The sequence below is a fragment of the Lepidochelys kempii genome, chromosome 21 (genome assembly GCF_965140285.1).
Source record: "Lepidochelys kempii isolate rLepKem1 chromosome 21, rLepKem1.hap1, whole genome shotgun sequence".
Lineage (NCBI taxonomy): Eukaryota > Metazoa > Chordata > Testudines > Cheloniidae > Lepidochelys > Lepidochelys kempii.
The window spans coordinates 8737979-8759312 of NC_136400.1; the positions used below are offsets into that span (position 1 = coordinate 8737979).

Sequence of the window (21334 nt, forward strand, 5' to 3'; positions counted from 1 at the left end):
TCAAGGGACGACAGAGTCTGGCTTAGGGGTGGAATTTGCGAGGGCACCGTTCATTTATTTTTCCAGTTCACAGCCTGGGCCAGTCTCAGGAAGACAGGACTTTGTGTGGGACTGGTCCAGGGCGCTACTGAAAATCCTGGAAACCCTCTGCAGTAGCCCTTCTCTCCGTTGCTTCTCCCAAAATACTGTTCCCCAAATTGGTGTGACCCCAGGATCTACCCCCAAATGTGTTAAAGATCCACTCAATCTGTACCCTAGTCAGATGGTACAACGGCGCCAGAAAGCAGTGCAGTGCAAGAGATGCGGTACCTGTCTAGAAACTATCTATTCTCTCTAATTGCAGTACAAATGAAAGGACCCCCATAAGAAAGGAGCTCTCTGCCTTTCTGACATAAGGGATCAAGGAATAGTTGGGTTGTCCTTAAGGGAATCTGCTATTTATGTCGGACTGGAAAGAGCTGAAGTTGCTGTTAGCCCTGTTGATGCCATTTCAGTTATTTTATTTCAGTTTGGCTAATAGTTTCATTTCTTTACCACTTTTGCAACCACAATAAAACATCTGACATTTACGCAGAACCTTTCATCTCAAAGGATGCTGCTGAGTTTCAGTGTCCAACGGATGGAAAGTTTGAATCTACAAAAAAGGTCTTTTATTAAGCTCATATGAAGGGCCTAAATCACTTGGCCGGGTTGTTTGAAATATTAATCGGATTGTTTCTCAGTAAGCAGTGCTTTCTGAGCACAGCTTCAATTTCCCTTCTAGGGTGTTCAGATCTTGTGATCAAAACTTTGGTGAATGTCAGAAGTCGGTTGTGTGCTTCAGAAACTACAGAACAGGAAACCCCCCTTCTACAGCTCCCACCTCTTGCTTCCTGTTTAACTACATGTGTGGGGGAGAGAAGCATGTTAGGAACCAATAACTTTGTTGCAAAAAAGAAATGTAAACAACAGCTGCCACGCTGGAAATTAAAGGTCCTGATCTCGGTCAATTCAGATTGCAATGCAGCTTCCACGCAGCGCTTGTTTTTCAGAAGCGATGGTAGCGAAAACAGTAACCCATGGAAAAAGAAAGGGGTGGAGGAGAGGACAGACTGGATTGCTGAAAGGAAACATGTCCGGTGAAGCAAATTTCTTGATCGTCAAGAAAGGTAGGAGGCAATTTAGTTGCATTTTTACTGTAAAGTGTAGATTGAAAAGGAGAAAGAGAGAGATCTCATGTCATAAACAACAAAGGACCAGGAAAAAATTGGTGCCAAAGAGGTTGGCCGAACATAAGAACCTCGGAGACACTTCAAAGTGGTTGCTTGGCAGGGAGTGATTGTTTATTGGAGGTAGATCTCGGTGCAGGGTTGATTATGGATATATATCCCCTTGTTGTGCAGATGGTGTCAGAACCCAACAAACCAGTGACGCCGTAACTTCTGTAGCCCACGGCAGGTGTATGTGGCCTTGCCAGAAGTGCTGGAGTGGAGGCGTAGAAACTTTTCTGCCCATTGGTGAGCTGAGATGTCTGTGTCTTCTTGCAAAAGACACAGGGCATGATTTTCACAAGTGCTGAGCTCCTGCATCATGTAATTGGAGTTGCAGTGGCCCAGCACTTCTGCAAAGCAGGACCATCGTGAATAAACCAAGATTACAGGTGGACATGGGAGAAGCTATTTGTGAGAGGACTTAGCGCTGGTACCTTATGATGGAATCTGCTGGTTAACTGTTGACATGGGTCTGAACCAGTTTGGGGAGGGAGCGCTCTAGGTAGTCTGGATTGAAAACCTCAACTCACTGCAACCGCCTGGAGCTAAAGCACAGGGTCAGGCTTAGCCAGTAATGTTTATAAGAGTAATAGCTGACTATCAAACCAAGAGGTAGCATGTCATACCTAGTATCTGAATATCTGAATTCATACCCTACCTCCACCTTGGCTTATGAGGTACCTAGCATGGCATGTCTGAATCCATAGCTGTAGCTTGGCATACCTGATATCCATCCATAACATGGAACAGCTGGTACCTACCTGTAACATGGCACACCTGAATCCATAGCAAGAAAGTGACGCATCTCTGGGGTGCCAGGATGTTAATTCACTGTGTGTCATATATCTGTCAAGCATCATGTGAAACCCAGGTTAGGCATGGAAGTGAAATGCTAATATGGCGAGATGGGAGTGGTGATGGCTGAGAGAGCATATGAACATCAAGCACCACACCAGAGCATTGAGCAGTGGTGCATTTGCTCCGTGTAAATACATCAACTGTCTCTAAGTCCAAGAGAAATATCCCACAAAAAATAGCTCAGCTTCTCCTTATCCTTGGAGGATTAGGGCCAGAAACTCAGCCATTTCATGCAACAGGGAGCCCTTGTGAGGGATAAGTAGGTGGTGGTACAGTACAGAGTGAGGGAGTGTTATCTAGTGCTTAGAGCTTAGGACCTAGTCTCGGCTCTGTCACTAATTCACTCAGTGACCTTAGGCAAGACATTGTTGTGCCTGAGATTCCCCATTTATGCAACAGGAAGGATGTTAATATTATCTACCCACCTGTGTTATTTACACTGAGAACCTTGTGTGAAAGGTGTGATATAAATGCAAAGCATTATTAATTATTCTTGTTGTTATTGCTATTTGTTTTATTATCTCAGGCCTTAGAATTCCCTCTACTTGATTGGAACTTTTGCTGTCCTCAAGACTGGTAGCCTGCCTTCCCATAGTTTGAAATATCTAGTATTTCACAGTGCTATGATAAAGGGGAATTTTAGGAAAATGTAGGGCATCATCAGACCCTGTGACAAACAGGAAGACTACTCTGAGTCTTGTAAAACAAGCAGAGGGAAGGCTCTGTTTGGGTAGCTCATCACTGAAATCTGTTGTGAACACCTTTGTCCTCCCTTCTTAAGGCCTGGTTTTATTGTTTGTTTGAAGACATTTAGTCTCTTTGACACACAAAAGGGAAACCACTTCACCCCAGTTTGGTGTGGACCCCCCAACAAACTCTGTGTAACAAAACAAGAACAATCCCCTGCAACAACAACAACAAAGGGTGGGGGAGAGAAACTCCACTATAATATTTAAAAAATTCCATACCAATAACCAAGAGTGACACTTAATAATCATGTCCATTGCCTCTTTCACCAAAGAATCTCAAAGCACTTTACAAACATCCATAAATAAAGCCACTTGTCAACAATACTTCTCAAAACCAGGAATAGAACTCAGGATTCCAGATCCCCAGGGCTTAACCAATAGACCCACTTTCCTTAGAGCCTGGAATAGAACCCAGGAGTCCTGGCCCACTCCTTGCTCAGACCGCTAGACAGTACCACCTTCCTTACAGTAACCACAAGAGGCACAAATCTGCATAGAACGGGTCCGTCTGTATCAGGGAGCATTAGGGTGAATTGCATTTAAGAAAATACCCAGATGTTTTTGGTTTTGTTCAATATCTTCATAAATGATCTGGAGGATGGTGTGGATTGCACTCTCAGCAAATTTGCGGATGATACTAAACTGGGAGGAGTGGTAGATACGCTGGAGGGGAGGGATAGGATACAGAAGGACCTAGACAAATTGGAGGATTGGGCCAAAAGAAATCTGATGAGGTTCAATAAGGATAGTGCAGGGTCCTGCACTTAGGACGGAAGAACCCAATGCACAGCTACAGACTAGGGACTGAATGGCTAGGCAGCAGTTCTGCGGAAAAGGACCTAGGGGTGACAGTGGACGAGAAGCTGGATATGAGTCAGCAGTGTGCCCTTGTTGCCAAGAAGGCCAATGGCATTTTAGGATGTATAAGTAGGGGCATAGCGAGCAGATCGAGGGACGTGATCGTTCCCCTCTATTCGACATTGGTGAGGCCTCATCTGGAGTACTGTGTCCAGTTTTGGGCCCCACACTACAAGAAGGATGTGGATAAATTGGAGAGAGTCCAGTGAAGGGCAACAAAAATGATTAGGGGTCTGGAACACATGACTTATGAGGAGAGGCTGAGGGAGCTGGGATTGTTTAGCCTGCAGAAGAGAAGAATGAGGGGGGATTTGATAGCTGCTTTCAACTACCTGAAAGGGGGTTCCAAAGAGGATGGCTCTAGACTGTTCTCAATGGTAGCAGATGACAGAACGAGAAGTAATGGTCTCAAGTTGCAGTGGGGGAGGTTTAGATTGGATATTAGGAAAAACTTTTTCACTAAGAGGGTGGTGAAACACTGGAATGCGTTACCTAGGGAGGTGGTAGAATCTCCTTCCTTAGAGGTTTTTAAGGTCAGGCTTGACAAAGCCCTGGCTGGGATGATTTAACTGGGAATTGGTCCTGCTTCGAGCAGGGGGTTGGACTAGATGACCTTCCGGGGTCCCTTCCAACCCTGATATTCTATGATTCTATGATTCTATGTCCTTGAGTTCCTATCTGGCTCCCTAGGCTGCAGCCTTGGCCTAGACAGGTAGTGCCAGCTTTGCCCTGGTGATCATGGAGTGCCAAGTAAGCTGGTGACTCACACGGCATCTTGTCAGGTCAACAGTATTATTAGTGCTCTCCGCACAGTATCTGTAGAACCCAGAGCAGAGCTGCCTGCTGCTGGTTTGTTTGCCTTCCCTTGACATTTCTGGTGTTTTACAATTGGTGGCCTCTTCTATCTACCAAGAGAACAGGGCTCCCCCAGCCCACCCCACCCGAAGTTCTGACCAATAGCAGAGAACAGAAGGCTACGCAGAGTAGGCAGAGCCTTACCCAGGGACCTGGGCCATTGTTAACAGCTCAAGGTAGTATTTCTTCCAGACCCCACCTTCCTTTCTCAGCTGAGGACAGCAGCTGCAAGGACACTGGTAAAGCCATCACACGTGTACTGAGGTTCCCGCGCGCACACGCTGCTGCGTGAGTCTGCATGCACAGAGTGATGCCCATCACTTTTGCACATTCACACTAATACGTCGGTGCTCACAACTCTCACATGAATCCTTCCACATCCACAACTGTCACCCCACCCCCCAACACACACACAGCCTCCCTCTCTTGTGCTCACTCCACAGACTGAGGGCTGCTGTGATCACCACTATTTAAATTTCAGTTTAGGTGCAACCTCCCTGCTCCTGACATGCTGCCAGTATGACTCATCCTTTGGGTGCCCGTTTGATAGGTTTGACTCTCTGGAGCAACAGTTTGCACGCCTTGATCTGCACCTTTTCACTTCGCAAACCGCAATACCATATTGAATCACTGTGGGGAGCTGTTAGGCAAATAACAGGACTGTCTCAGTTAAGTCTCATCTGTGCGGTTTGCTGGCATTACTTTATTCTCTGTCCATGGGTAGGTATTCTTTTTCTTTCCTTCCCAAGTTACCTTCCAGACCCAACTCAGGAAACAAACCCCGCTCTGAAACGAAGCATGTAGATCATTATATTACAGTGGCTTTGTTTGGCACTAGTTCAGAGATGGGGGGAAAACCGTGGAAAAAAGTTGTGATTGGTTAAGACAGTGTTGTCTAGTGGGTAGAGCACTTGACTGGGACTTGGGAGAATATGTTCAATTCCTGGTTGTGCCACCAGCCTGCTGGGTGAACCTGGGCAAGTCACTTTCCCTTCCTTGTGCCTCAGTTTCCCCATCTGTAGAATGGCGATAATGACCTCCTTTTTAAAGTGCTTTGAGATCCACTTATAAAAAGCACTAGATAAGCACTGGGTATTTTATTCTTCAGCAAGACCACCTGGCGGGGGAAAGGGGCAATTTGCCTCATCCCCCGTTTGAGAGGGCTCCCAAACCGAGTGCTGTTGCAACCTGGCACACAGGGTTGCAGTGACACTCAGGTTTGTCCCAGCCACTCCTTCATCATGATACCCTTCGTCATGATACCCTTCGTCCCCTGCCCACAGGGAGCCAGGCCTAGCCCCATGGGCAGGAACCAGTGTTGCACGGTGAGTGGGGTGGGCTCACTCACCAGCACACACCGCTTGCTGCCAGAGCCTCCTCCACTTCTAATTGTTTTTGAATGAGGCCCCCCAAAAAACCTCCATGCAGCCCTGTTATTCAGCTTTGCGAGCAAGTTGATGGATAAGGAGCCCTGGAAAACTTTTCCCATGCAGTGTTTCATGGCCTCACTGCCCATGTCTTGCTCTGTGAAGAGCAAGTTATCGAATGACCCAACTGAAATCCAGAGCTATGAGCAAACAGTCCCAGTGTTATAGGTACAAGATCCATCCCCATGGTACAGTAAAAAACAAAGCTTATCCATGCTTTATGGCATAAACCCACCTCTAACTGATAAGGATTTAGAAAAAACTTCCGCTATAGGCAAGTTATTCCATAAATTCTCACTGCGGAGTTTCTTACCTCTGAAGCTGCTGGTACTGGCCAATCTTGGATTTGGGACTAGAAGAACCCCATGTCTGGTATAGAATGGCAGTTTGTATGTTCCTAATTAGAGCAAAGCAAGTACATAGCTTAAAATTCATATTACTTAGAGTCATGTGAAATTGTGAACTAAGTTTTCACTGGAAGCATTTGGCTGCTGTCATTTTTTCCATTTTCCCCAGAATCTTATGAAATTGGTAATCTAGCTGGAAGGGGGGAAAAGCAGGATTCTCACCTTTCACATGTTTTTCCGGTAAAATCTGTTTTTCTCAAAAACTTTTTATTTTCATCCCTAAGTGTTTTTCATTTTAGCAGGGAAATGTTATTAAAAAAGGAACCACTTTCTAATTTGTGGCAAAAGGAAAAAAAAAAACCTTGGTGTCAGATGTTTTGAATTGTGTTGGGAGTATTCTGCATGATTTAGTCAGACAGAGATAGGAGTGGGAGTCAAGATTCCTGGGTTGTGTTCATTGAACTGTTGTTTGACAGCACACAAACTCATATAACCTCCCTGTGCTTCAGCTGAACCGTTAACATGATGCTCACTGATCTCAAAGGAGGAGCGGTAAAGCTTCAATTCATATGTGTAAAGGATGACAGTGATTCCAGGCTCATTAGGTGTGACTAGATCATGACATTGTCAGTTTTACTCTCGGGAAGCACTCAGGTGTTATGATGAAGGAGGCCACATAGAAACATGGAAGGATAACTTTGATGTTTTCAGATCTAGACTGTATGGCTTTCTGGAAGATATGCTTTAGTCAGGCATAAATTGTTGGGCTTAATATAGGGGTAACTAAGTGAAATTCTGTGGCCTTTGATACACAGAAGGTCAGGCTAGATGATCTGTGGTCCTTTTTGGCTTCAAAATCTATGGCTAGATAGGCAGACTTTGAAAAGCATGCTTTGCTAGACTTGTGGTCCCAGCCGCTGAAAAGAGTTAATTTCCTTCCCTTTGTTTTTGTCTTTTGTCCAGTCCCAATCTGTATTCATCGAGTAAGATCTCCTACAAAACAAGCACCTTTATTTCCCAAGTACTAGGATATGGGGCAGGGTAGCCCCATCTCTGCCCCTCCTTCCTTACCTAGCTAATGAGGAACCCAACAAAACACAACTTTGATTACCTTTGCCACGAGAGGGCGGCGCGTTACCAGAATACTTTCAGGCTCCTTCTGGAGTTGTTGAAAGACATTGTTACCTTCCAGCCTTGCACAACCTAGGGGGAAAAAATCCTTTCTTCAGCCTTCTGCTGCTGAAAACCTTTTACAAACATAGGAATTGACAGATTGGATCAGATCGGGGTCCATCTAGTTATGTATCAATACCAGATGTTCAGAGTATGTTGCAAGTGGGCAAGTATGGAATAGCCTATCTACAGAGAAGAAAGAAAAGGAGGACTTGTGGCACCTTGGAGACTAACAAATTTATTTGAGCATAAGCTTTCGTGAGCTACAGCTCACTTCATCTGTAGCTCACGAAAGCTTATGCTCAAATAAATTTGTTAGTCTCTAAGGTGTCACAAGTCCTCCTTTTCTTTTTGCGGACAGACTAACACGGCTGCTACTCTGAAACCTGTCCACAGAGAAAGTTTCTTCCTAACCCTATCAATCAGTGGTTGGCTTATACCGTGGAGGAGAGAGAACCATAAAGCAGGGGACTTACCGTCATGCTGTCATTGTTATTTTTATTATATTAATCCTATCTATTGTAACTGAATGCTCTAATTGTTCATATCAATAGCTTTTTATTTAAACCTACTAAGCTTTTATTCTCACTGATATGTTGGCCACAGCTTTGTTATCCAGCTGTATATGAAATCCCGGTGTGGTGGAGGGGCAAAAAGGGCTAAAATGATCCTTGGATGTTTTAACAGGGGAATATTGAGCAAGAGTAGAGAGGTGATATTGACTCTCTAGGTAGCACTGGTGAGACTACTGTTGGACATTGTCTCCAGTTCTGGTGTTCACACTTAAAAAAAGTGTGTGGAAAAATTGTAGGGGATCCAGAGAGAAGTTAAAAGAATGATCTGTGGTCTGGAAAACACACCTTAAAATGAGAGAGTTAAGGAGTTTGGTCTTTTTAGATTGAAAGATTAAGATGTAATTAAATCACAATCTATAAATACCTACACAGAGGACTCTTTAATCTAGCAGACAAAGGCACAACAAGATCCGGTGGCTGGAAGTTTAGGCCAATAAAGTTAGAGCTGGACATAGAATCCACATTTTTAACTGGGAGCATAATTAACCACTGGACCAGCTTCCCATGGGAAGTGGTGAATTCTCCATCACTTAGAGTCTTTAAATCAAGATTGAATATCTTTCTAAAAGGTAATGCTCTAATTCAGCCACAAGTTATTGGGCTGCATGCAGGAATGCATGGCTGAAGTTTTATGGCTTGTATGATGCTGGAGGCTGGACTCGATATTCACAGTGAGGTAGGTATTGTACTTCCAATTTCACAGATGAAGAACCGAGAAGAGAAGTGATTTCCCCAAGGTCACAAAGGGGAGGCAATGTCAGGGCTGGGATTAGAAATCAGGTGTTCCTAGCTCCCAGTCCTGCACTCCCCCTCTCCTCCATTCTTGTTGAGGCATCAGAGATGATAAATCCAGGGTTTCTTAGCTGTCTCACTCTCCCAGGATGACCCTAGAGCACCCTGTAAAGACCCAGCAGCTGGCCAGATTGGAACCCCAGGGTGCATCTGTGAGTTAAAAGGGGTGCTGGGGATACTGCTGTTTGCTGGATCTTTTAGATGACTCCCACATTAAAAGCTGTGCATTTCTGGTCTATAAGCAGCACGTGGCTCTGCTTCTGAGTCACAGTGGCCTATCTAATCGGCCAGGCATGTAAACCCATACCTACAGGCTGTCCCAAGTCTCTACTGCCGAGAACTATTGCAGATCTCTGGTCAGCTGGCCCTGCCTAATCAGTGACTCACTGGGTTTTGTGCTCTGTTCTATTCTCTCTCTTCATTTGACTGAAGCTTTAGGGTTTGAAGGTTACAATGAGATCAGCTCAGCTGTACCGGGAAAAGAAGCTTTCAGTGGGTCTTATCACTGGTCAGATGCAAGATTTTCCTTCTTGGAAAGGCAAAGGAGTGGATGTGCTGGAACAACCAGCCTGCTCTGATCAGTTTGCACAATACACAGTGAAGGGAGCCGAGGAGTGGGGAGAGTCTCTCCATCACAGATGCTTAGCACCAGTTGGAGGGCATGTGGTCCCCACTCTGTGTCTTCCCTCTAATGGGAAAGATCTTTATAATCTCTGCCTCATCAAATAGAACTCCTCATCCTCAACATCACAGTCATGATTCTGCCTTCCCGCCCTGGCTCGGGAAAGCCTCCTCCAGCTCGCCTCACCAAAAGGTCTCTCTTGTCTCACAGCTGCAGAGCATTCCAGAGACACTGGCCCAAAGCAACCCTTCGGCTTGCTACCAGGTATGTTGTGAATTGCAGTAGCCCACTGGGATTGCAGGGGAGTGGAGGATTCAGCCCAGAAGCTGAAGCAGAGAACTGACAGTGAAACAGTCAACATGTCCATGGCCCAGCCTTTCTTTTGGCAGGGCCAGGCTTGGTGGAAAGCCCCATCAACTGGGACATTTAAAACAAGGCTGGAAAAAGATCTGGCCACTAGGCTCCCGGGGGGGAGCTATTGAGCTCTTTCATGGCAGGGACTGTGTGCATTTTGTGTCCTATACAGCACTGAGTGAGTTGCTGATGCTTAATAATTAATAACAGACTAGATGACCTAATAAAGGCCATTTCTGTCTCTAATGTCTGGGATTCTATGATCTTTTATCTGTTCTTCTCCACTTGCAAGGAATTGGACGCCATTCTGGTTCATTTATCAACATGTTCCAGCTAGAGGGGCTTAGCTTCCAATTGTCCCTAGTTCTCGTGGACATCAGGAAACACCAGTGGCTCAGCCATTATGTGTGGTATCACCATCAGATAACTGGGCCAACCACAGGCTTATTCTTCTTACAGTAACTCTGGAAGGAAATCTCAACAGCACTGTCCCACGTGCTACAATTTGGCCTTGAAAAGCATCATTGATTTCCGAGTGCCCCTGAGTACTCTTGTTTCTGTCAGAAGCAGTGATTGCTGTGGATTCGCTGTATTCACGTCATCTGGCTTTTGAGGTGAGCCTGAGAGCTGGGATATTAACTTATTTGTTGGTCCCATACAATACAATGTCCAACCCAACACCCAGGAACAGGAGAGGAGGAGAACCTCTGTTTTTTAAAAGGTAGGAGCAGTTGCTGTGCAGTCTTGGTTATACAAGGGATTGTATCCAGCTTCTTTGGTCTGCAGCATGGTGACCGTGCAGAGCTTGAGAAAGGACGAGAGATTGCAATCCCATAGCAGATCTATACAGCCCCTCTCAATGGCATGGAATCTTTTCCATGCAGCCATTCAGGAGCATGTCAGTGGATACCAACCTCTCTCACGTGACAAGGGTATTTAACTGTCAGTAAGTCTGACCTATGTCAGGTGACTTTGGCCAGGAAATAAAGTTCTGTCTCTTATCAACCCTCCTGTGTGTCACAACTTTATTACAAGGTGCACAGGTCCACACGTGGCCACTCGGGACACAACTCCACATCCCCCACTTGGGCAAAGATCCATACCTCTGTCTTCCTGCCATCTATCACAGACTTCAATTTCCTCCCAGGCTGATGTTAATAGAAGAGGAAGTTGAGCTCAAGGCCATGTTCTATTAACAGTTTCTGGTCCAAACATTAGGGGGCAGGGTAAGCAGGAGACATTTGGGGTCAGAAAATTCAGACTCAAACTCCTCTTCATTCCAGAAACTGGCTGCTGCAGTGCAGGATTCTTCCCCCCCCTTGCAACTTGGGTTGTGGGAATGAGCCCTCAGACAAAATGTCCATGTAACCAGATCTCTTCTCATGTATCATGACGAGAGATGGGCCTGAACTGCCGCCTTTAGACCCAGATCTGAACCCATCCAAAGTCTGAGGTTCCTCGGATCCAGGGTTTTGATGTAAACCACGATAGAGACTGGGGAGAGAGGCAGCCATACAATTTGCCTTTGGATCCAGCCCTCCTAAAGTTTTGGATCTGAGACTCTGGTCCAGGCCCATACCTGGTTGTGAAGTTATGAATGTGATGTCCTGTTGCCATGACACCAAGGAGGTGAACAGAATTAACCCCATGTCTACTGAACCAGACTCAAGATTGTCTGGGGTTAGCAGATTTGCAGCTGGGCTCAGCTTCCCCCATGCCTCACTTCAGCCGCATGCCCAGCCCTTAAACAGCCTTTAAAGTACCTTCAGACTGCAAGTGTGAGTAATGCGGAGTAAGATGGGCATCATCTCCCTGATAAACCTGGCGCTGGAGTGAAAGGGAGGACAGGACTATGTCTGCATCCTTTCATGTCTGAGCCACTTGTGCACCTCCCCCTGTGGCTGACAGCTTGCCAGAGGAAGCCCATCTCTGCTTCTGAGCCAGAGGTGCACCCAAGCCACGGTGCCGCATTGCATGTGCCTTTGATCGCTTTGCAAAGAGCAAGGTGTTGCCGGCCCTGTGCAGTGACAGCCTTGCTCCCAAGGCCCAGCGCCAACAGCTCTCTCACTCGAAAGGGGCCGCTTATCTCAGCACTTTACCACATTTGGGTTTCTTGCCAGTGCTTTTGACGAGCTGCCTATCGTCTTCAGGAAACCACATGGTGGGTGGTGCCCTTGCTGGGTGGGGCTGGGGGAGGGAATCCTACTCCTCCAGGTTGCATGGCTTCAGGAATTTAGCTGGGTTTGGGATCCCAGTGACCTGATCTAGGGAAAAGTGTTAATATTCTCTGCCTGAGCAGAGCAGAGGTGCCTGCCCTTCCCATGCAGGGGTAGTCAGGGTAGCAGAGCTGGGCCAGCATAAATAATTCCCTCAGCATACTACAGGGGGGTGTTGTGAGTGGTCCAGAGTGGCTGGTACGTGGAGTCATACCCTCCTTGACCAAAGGAGGAGCACGCTAGTTGGAAAAGCTCCCCGATTAAGTGCTTGAACTTTGGCGGCACAAAGCTATATATTTGATTTGGACTGAAGGAGCCTTTCTGAGCTCTTCCATAAGGCCCGGGCCATAGGAAGTTTTTTGTGTGTTTCAGTGGGGCTCTGAGCAGCCAAGGGATATCAGTAAACTGGACTTCAAGACCTTAGTATGTTGGTGCCCAGTGTAAGCATGGCTCACTGCCGGACCTGTCAGAGGTGGAATCCAGAGGCTTTATGAGCATTTGGAGACACTTCCAGGAGTGATGGGTGAACCTCTAAAGAGTCAGAAAAGTAACCCCAATACAGAACCTTATCTGCGCAATCTGAACCTCCTATGTCATATGGGGAAGTTTGGTCCAGCAGCTAGAGCACTGGGCTGGGACTGAGAGCTAGGTTCTCTTCCTGGCTCTGCCTCTTGTGTAACTTTGGGCAAGTTGCTTCACCTCTGTCTGCCTCTGTTTTCCTCATCTATAAAATGGGGATAATAATCCTGACCTTCCGTTGTAAAGCACGCTGAGATCTGTGGGTGAGAAGAGCTGGTATTATCAAATCTGCAAATCAGAACTGGGAATGTCCTAAGAGGGGTCTGTCTTTTTCCCGGCTGGATCCTGGAAATGCAGAGACAACAGCAACATATGACATATAATGACAAAAGTAAACTTATCAAAACTTCCAAACAGGTTCACTTGGAGTTTGGGGCTAAGGTTTGGGCCGATTCTTATTTGATCAAATCCAGCTCCCCCGCCCCCAACTTTCAGGTGGCATTTGAATTTTCACCATCAGCGGAAGAAAGATCCCACAAAGGACAAAGGCTGGGGTCTATTCACTGTAATCAGGAAAGGGGCCTCATGGAAAAGACGCTTGAGTAGGAAACCCTAAGGTGGAGAGGGTTTAAAAGTCCCTTGATCAGCACTGCTGTTTCTTCGTGGCCTGATTTGAAACAAGCTGAGCTCTTGCCACACTCGTTGACTTCAGCAGGCGCTCTGGTTGCTCAGCACCTCGAAAATAAATGTGCAGCTGTTTGTAAAGACCCCTCTGTGTTACAGCGAGTGAATAAAGCGTCTCCAAAGACCCTTCATCCCCAAGGCACACCTGCAAATGTTTGATTTCCCCATCGGGTTACTCAGTTAGATTTCATCCTAGCAATGAATAGAAGAAGCAAAGAATAAAAGCAAAGAATAAAATAACACCAGCTGATGAGCAAAATGCTTGGAACCCTGTATATAAACCTGGTGCTGACTTGGAACTCACAAGATTTCAATTTTACGGCACAAAAGGGTCCCTCTGCGAAGCTTAGAGTTAAGTTTCTGGCTAGTGGGAAGCAAGAAGTTTCCAAAGCTGCCGATGGACTTTGGCAAAGGTAATAGGTTGCTATAAGGGAAGCAGTAGCCCTGAGATAACGCTGGCAAGCACAGATGTAAGCAGCCAGCAACCGTGGGGGGTCTATATAAATGGGGCATTTTCATGGGCGTTTTTTCACACATCATATTTGCCGACAGGAAAAGTGGGTCTCGACCCTGGGCTGCCTCACTTTGCTTCAGAGAGAATCCACCTCTCTCCTGGAGTGAGATGACCATGCAGCCTCTGTAATCTGTCAGCCCTGACTTCCCCAACTGCCCTGCCTTTGTCCCCAGGGCAAGAAGGAAATCCAGGCTCCATCTCCATCCACTAGGTAGCCCCTTCACAGTGCTCCCTAATGAGACCTTGACCTTACCCGCCCCCTGTCTCCCACGCACCTCTCTTAGGAGGAAAGGAGGCTTCAGGCTCCAGGACATATGCCTAAGACCTGGGTCATCATCCCTTTGCCCCATGACTGCTCAGGGCCTTTACCCAATCATCTTTGTTAAGAGCCAGATCCAAAGCCCATTGACATCAATGGAAGTCTTGAGTCTTTGGGGACTAACGGGAACCGTGAATCCAAGCCCCTCTGAAATCCAGGATCATTTAGACACAGGGCTTAAGTTCATGCCTGAGGCCCATTTCCACTCGTTAACCAGGCAGTAGGAGTTTTGCTTCTCGTGGGGCATCATCAGCAGCAGTCAAAAGCTGGAGAGACACAGACAGGCAGAGATAGGGGCCGGTGGCTGGCAGCTGTTCAGGATACGCTGCTGATTCTGCGTAGCCCATCTCCCGCCTTTTTGGAAATGGACAGTAAGCGGGGGGAGAGAGAGAGAGAAATAGCTACTGATAAAGCCTCGCACAGACGAGCAGCCGTGCTCCGAGAGGGCTGCGACCTGCAGCCCGTCTCTGGGGATCTGCACCAGCTGGGAGACAATGATAGGGTTCACTGCTCGCTCTGTTTTTTCACGCTCCCAGCTCTGGGGATGGGGTCGGATATAATCTCCCTTCCTTCCTCCCTCCCTCCCTCCCCTCCTCCCTTATGTCTCCATCTCTTCCTCTTTAGGTCTAAAGTTGTCTCTTTAACCCCTGTTAACTCGCCTCAGCAGATTTACTGACTCTCCTCCCCTCTAGTCTGTTCATTCCCCTAACCAGCCCACCCCAAACAGACATCTGGCTTTGGTCCCCAGGGGGGCTGCACTCAGAGGGACCTCGCTGACCAGGCTGGCTGGCTGTGGCATTCTGGGAAATCCCACGGTGCTCTCTATCACATTAAAAGTGAATTTAAAAGAGTTCAAATAAGGTGAGAACATGCTTAGGCAAAGGAAGGCCAGTGAAAGCGGGATGGCTTGGGGCAGGGGGTGAGGTGGAGTGTCCCTGAAGACAGGCTCCCTCAGTGTGTGAGCTGGTGTCGGTTGAGGAGTTTGATTTTCCCAGGCTGGGGAGACAGGGTCTGTGCTGGGGTCAGAGGGGGAGAGAGCCCCCTGGGGTTTGGGGCAATGAAGCATATGCTTGACAGGGTCTAACAGAGAGAGGGCAGAGAATAATGACTGTGCTGGAGTCAGATGGGGAGAGGGCTCCCTGGGGCTGGGGATAATGGAGTCTGTGCTGGGGTCAGACGGGGATGGGGGCTCTCTGGGGCTGGGGTGATGAGGTCTGTGCTGGGGTCAGACAGGGATGTGCGCTCCCTGGGGCTGGGGTAATGGGATATGTGCTGGGGTCAGATGGAGATGGGGGCTCTCTGGGGCTGGGGTGATGAGGTCTGTGCCGGGGTCAGAAGGGGCAGAACTGTCCCTCAGTCTGGGGTGTAATGGGGTCTGCTTTTGGGTGAATATTGAGGATTGGGGGGTCTGTTCACGTTCTGGGGTACAGCTTTTATCCAAACCAACTCTCCTGCGCGTAGCCTGGCGTCTGTGCTTGGCGGCTAGCTCCTAACATGGCAACTGACTCCTAACTCGCTCAGTGGGCTCCCAGGCTCTCTCTGCAGTGAGTGTACAGAGTTCCCACGGCACCCGGCAGAGAGCCTGTGGCTTGGGGGTACGCGAAGGGCTGCAGGTCACACTTCACCTGCGAACAACTGTCACCACTTGCAATCTCGTTTTCTTTTCCTTTTCGTAACAAATGAGCAGGGTCCCCACATCTGGCTCGGCGGTTGAACAGGTTCGATTTAATCATAGTAAGATACAAGAGACAGAGCAGAGGGAAAGAGTGTGGGGGGGAGCACCGAACACCTGTTCACCTAGACACAATGGGCCAGGTTCAGGTTTGTGCTGCGCATGCGAGTGCTCCAGGAAAACCACAGCCAGCAGTGAGGGCACAGGGCGGAAGTTAGCTGACCAGAGTCTGCCTGGAATGGAAAGTCATACGGTAGGCACCTCTTGCAGAGGCCCACTGCAAATTACATCACAGGTGGAGGGGAGCCGGGGCCCGATCGGCATGCTGATGCATGTCTGCAGCCATGCTGAGCCAGCATTGGCCTCCGTGCACATTTCCCCACCCGAGGGCAAATGATTCCTGCTGGGAACAGCATGCACCAGGGGAGTATGGGGCAGGCAGGATCTGGGGACACATGAATGCTGTTTTTGGAGCACGATGGTGCAGACATTGTTAAAAGTGTGATAAACCCTCATGCTTCAGGCTCCAAACCAACCACTGACTGCCTGGACACAGGAACAATCTTCCCCGGGGCAGGTTATTCTGTAATTGCCCATTATGGGTTTCTTTGCACCTTCTTCTGAAGCAGCTGGCACCCGCCATTGGTATAGACAGGATAACAGACCGTGTGGATTTCTGGTCTTGCAAATCCTCTGCACAGCTGGCCCTAGGTGTTTTGCCATTTTTTGCCACTAGGGCCAGGTGGCACAGCAATTCGGTGCCCACAAAAGTTGACACCGAGGGCAGCTGCCCTGTTCCTATGTTCCAATGGCTGAGCCATTGTGTCTGTTCGCTGTGTCCCCACTGTCTCTCTGCACCAGCCCTATATCAGAGGTGCCAATCCCAGACCAGAAGGAAACGGCGGTAGGCACTGAGCTGATCAGAGAAGGGAGAAGGTGGTATCTCTCCTGGAAACATTTCACAAATACTGCTGAAAAGCCTATAAATATAAATTAGTCATAGTGATGAATTCACTGATACTGAATATCATTCAAGTTAGCACAACAATCCGAGCTGGGGCTTGCTTGCAGTCATCCTATTTGAAAAGCATTAGTCGCAAAAGGCTGCACTGATGTTTCTTTCATTGGTGATAAGGAGGGAGAGGAAAATGTGTACCAGATTCCCATGCTCACATGGAATCCTTCCCACCTGGGTGGGTTTTCTGTGCCCACCTGGAACAGACTTTAGAGTATATCACCTGGAACCAGTTGCAGTGTTATCATAACTCCATAGCACTGTCTAGCAAGAACAACCCAGACCATATTGTGAACCATGATCGAGCCGTTTATATCACACTGTCAATATAAGTGGGCTGGAACCTAGGCATGTCTCCCCCAATTCATAGATTATACAATCAGATCGGACTTTTGTAGTCATCTAGTTTTACCACCTGCATAAGACAGTCCATAGGACTTCCTTGCATTCATTCTTGTTTGAACTAGAACTTGTCTTTTAGAAAACCATAGTTTGCCAGAAGCTGGAAATGAGCGAAAGGGAGTGGATCACTTGATGATTCCCTGGTCTGTTCATTCCCTCTGGGGCACCTGGCATTGGCTACTGTCGGAAGACAGGATACTGGGCTAGATGGACCCTTGGTCTGACCCGGCATGGCCGTTTTGTGTTCTTATGTTATGTTCATCCAATCTTGAGGTAAAACTTGAGAGTGAAGGAGAATCCACCACGACCCTTGGTAAGTCGTTCTGATGGCTAAATATCCTCTCTTAAAAATTTGCGCCTTATTTTCTAGTCTGAATTTGTCTAGCTTCAACTTCAAGCCATTGGATCTTGTTATACCTTCGTCAGCTAGATTGAAAAACCCTCTATTATCAGATTCCCACAGTGAAGGGAAATTTTGCAGCATTAGTCTAGCATAAAAGCTCTATGTCGTGTCCTCTTGACAGTGCCAGGTGATAGAGGCATGTCGGGAGCTGGAGGGAATGTGGCCAGAGAGAACTACACTCTGACTATTCTCATCTGATGGAGCTATCCATAGGGAGATACTTACCGTAGGGTAAGTTAGAGAAGCCACTGGGGCTCCTCTAAATTATGCCAGCAGGTGGACAGGCCCAACGTATGGAAGGCTCAACGGCAGCTTAAAACCATTCCTTCCTGAGATGTGTGGCTCAGGACGTGCATCTCAGAATTGGGGTTTCGGGGTGGGGAGATAAATGCTGATAAAAACCAGGCTGCCCTACATGTTTGGGATCTACCTGCCAGGGGTCGAGCATGTCTAACTCAAAAGGTGACAAATTTTGCCATGCGATCGGTTACAGTGGCATCAGGTTTCTACTTTCTTGTTACTTTTGTGTGTGTGTGCATGCGTGTTAACTGAGACAGCAGTTTTTCCTCCCTCCCACCCCCAACCTGATTATTGATGAAAGCAGATTTGACATGCGATAGGCCCCGAGATAAAAGCAACGTTACGAGAGAAAATAAGCAACGGCTCGGAAAAAAAAAAAAGCCAAAGATCTGAGCAAGACAGCGCAGGGGTGTCGGATGTCACCCAGGCCCGGCCGCTCGCCAGCGCTCAGGTGCAGCTGGGAGGAGGTTGGCCTCATGAAAGGGTTAAGGAGAGGAAGGCTGGGAGGTTTGGAGCCCTTTTCAGAAAGGTTTTGAAATCTGATTTTCTTTTTGCAACTGAGTGAGGTTTATCAACTTCCTATTTGAGAGCAGAAGTGGGAGCTGGTGCAGGTCTGCCGCCTGGGCCCTTTGCAAGCTCTGTCATTCTTTATTACTAACATAGCACCCACATGGGAGTCTCAAAAACGTGAACTTAAATGGGAGCAAGAGCAGGCGGATGGGCGAGCACATGTTCCAGCACTCATTGCTACACCCTTTATTGGATCGTTGAATTCTGTCCCCGATGCACCTGCACATGACATAACCTAGCCTTTAGTTAGTAGCAGTATTGCCTATCTTCTAGCACTGTCTATACTTGGGATTTAGCCATCAATAACCAGCGACTGATGTAGCTGCACTGGTTCAAACTCTTAGTGCAGTCAGACAATGCCGCTATTTGCACCCGTAAGGCTCAACCAGACAGTAAGCTCAATTGGTACAAATTGCATCTTTCCTTGGCTACCCATAGGGTTTACATTAGTAGCAGGCTACTGGTGGCTGAATCAGGGCTAATCTCAGGAACAGACAAGAGCTAAATTATCTTTGTGGTGGGCTTGCAGGCCAGCATTATACATGCGAGTGGCGACATGCAATATGTCCACACCTTATGGGCTCCATCATGCAATGAATTGTGCAGCCACAGTTGCCATTGCCTTCAACTGGCACTTTGCAGGCATGGAAACATAAATGTGCACCTGCCCAGAGATTCAGTGACGTACGCATGCTTTGGATTGCTCCCTCACAGAGAAGCACTGCTGGGTCTTTGCTCTGGGAGAGTTTTTAATTAAAAAATGACTAATTAATCCTAAACTCAAATATGTGGACACACACACACTCTCACACTTACTTTAGGGAAGGAAGGGAATAAGCAAGCGCAGGTGGAGGGAAGGCTTGTGGAAAGTACCTTTCAAACCAACCCTGTTTAGATTTCACCAAGCCAGTGAAAGGATAAGATGAAAGCTCTGGCCTTTACTGGTCTGGTATATTTAATTTCATTAACCGCCAAGGCCGGGATCAACCACTTTCTTGGGAATAACCCCAGGAAAGCAGAAAACCCAGCTGGGGCCCCTTTGTGGACATTTCCCCAAATTATTCTGCCAGTGGCTGGCGCTTCAGGGCTTTGCCAGAATCCTCCTCAGCATGTCAGCTCTTCCATGTGGCTTCGAGGCAAGTGTGCATGTCACCTCCTGCAGTCCCAGTCCTGTTGGAGTCTGTGGTGCTACTGAGGCACCTGACCCCCTAATTTCCATGTGGGAAGGGTGGATCCATGCAGAGGGGGTACCCTGTAACCCCAATATTGGCCAGTCTGGCTCCCCAATAAATTAAACAATGCAAGTAGAACCAGGGAGGGGAATAGCACAGTGGATCCCTGATCCTGCCTGGGGTCTCTAGGTACCAGTGCTATATGTATTGATCACACTAGTACCAGAGACCTGCGTTTCATGGAACTTCCTTCTTCCCCCTCCCCTTTGCTGGTCATTTGCCAACGTTCCAAAAAATCAGTGAGTAGAACTCGGTGAAAGTTTTCATACTAAGCTTTTGTTCGGTGAACAATGGAGAGTCAGCAGCACCAACGCGGTTTGCAGATGCGTGTCGAATTCACCAAATAGTGAAAAAAACCTAAAGCAAAAATTCTGAAAAAATTCAAAACATTTTATTCTGACATTTTTGAAAGGAAATGTTTTGATATTTTGGGTTGAAATTTCCTTTTATTTTATTTTAATTTTTGATTAAAAACGCTCAAAACTGAAATGAAATGTGTTTGCTTGTTTTTACCCAGAATGGATTTTTTTTTTAAACTTTTTGATTGGCCAAAAATTTTGAAAAACAGTGGTTGTGGTTCAGCCTGAAATTTATTTTTCCTTTTCAAGTTTTTCAAATGGCCAGAAAACCAAAACTGTGTTATTTGCCCAGCGCTATTTGAGAACCTGACCATTATCTCTGCAAAATCTGTTGCAGAAAGATACAGGCATTATGTACAGCCAGTCACACTTACCTGATCCCTGCATGTCAGAAGCTGACGTGCCATAAGAAGGATTAGAAAGATCTTATACTCTACACTGATATGTGAGTTCATGTAGGCCTATATATTTATATGTTTTGCGCAACGTTTCATACTATTGTGTTTCGGTCACTTACCTCTCCTCCATTGCATTTGGTGTTTGCCTTTGCCAATATTGTTGAATCTCTTTAAAATTCTCTATGATCTGAGCACAGACTGAATTGCTAAAAAAGAATGCACCTCAGCCAGACCTAAATAAACCCCTTTGGTGGCTCAGGACAGCCAACGCAAACTCAATTTTCAAGATGCTGCATTTGCTTAGCACCTCCAAAGCAGTAGTCTGCAAACCTAGTTTAAAGAAGCATCAGTGTGTGCAGCCAGATACATCTTCCTCCAGCACGTAGCTGCTTGTGCAAGGTCTTGGGTGAGCCAGATTTGCACATGCAAAAAGTGATGGGAGAAGGGGAGTAGAAAGCTATTTGTGTGTAGGGCACCACAGCAGTTGTCAGCTGTGCACCCAACCATCAATCTGTGCAGGTGAACTGAGTTAATCGTTATTGAGCATTTATTTTCCATTTCTTCATTTACACCCTGCAGGAAGTAAACAAACAGTTATGTGTAGCTATAATATAATCACCGGCCCTGGGCTAAAGGGTGGTAAAAATAGGTTTGCATATTCTGGGGCCAAGTGAGTTGAATTCTTTTAAAAGTTATACACACCAGTTGAGATTAGTGGTGTTGCCTGGGTAGAACTGACAGCAGATTTTGGCCCAGGGTCTTCCTCTTCTGTGTCTTATTTGTATTGACTATCTGCTGCTAGCAAACAAAGGCACTCACAATTAGGAATGGGACACTGAAAAGCAAACTCAGCTCTTTGTGCTTGCTGGGA

The 21334-nt window shown here is 47.0% G+C and overlaps 1 protein-coding gene across 1 annotated transcript in view; it reads left to right on the forward strand.

Moving 5' to 3' along the window:
- Nucleotides 1-880: 880 nt before the first annotated feature.
- CCND3 (cyclin D3) overlaps nt 881-21334 on the forward strand; it is a 60457-nt gene continuing 40003 nt past the window's right edge. The window contains exon 1 of the mRNA XM_073320144.2: nt 881-1148. The gene's annotated coding sequence lies outside the window, so the exon portion shown is untranslated. The remainder of the gene's footprint in view (nt 1149-21334) is intronic.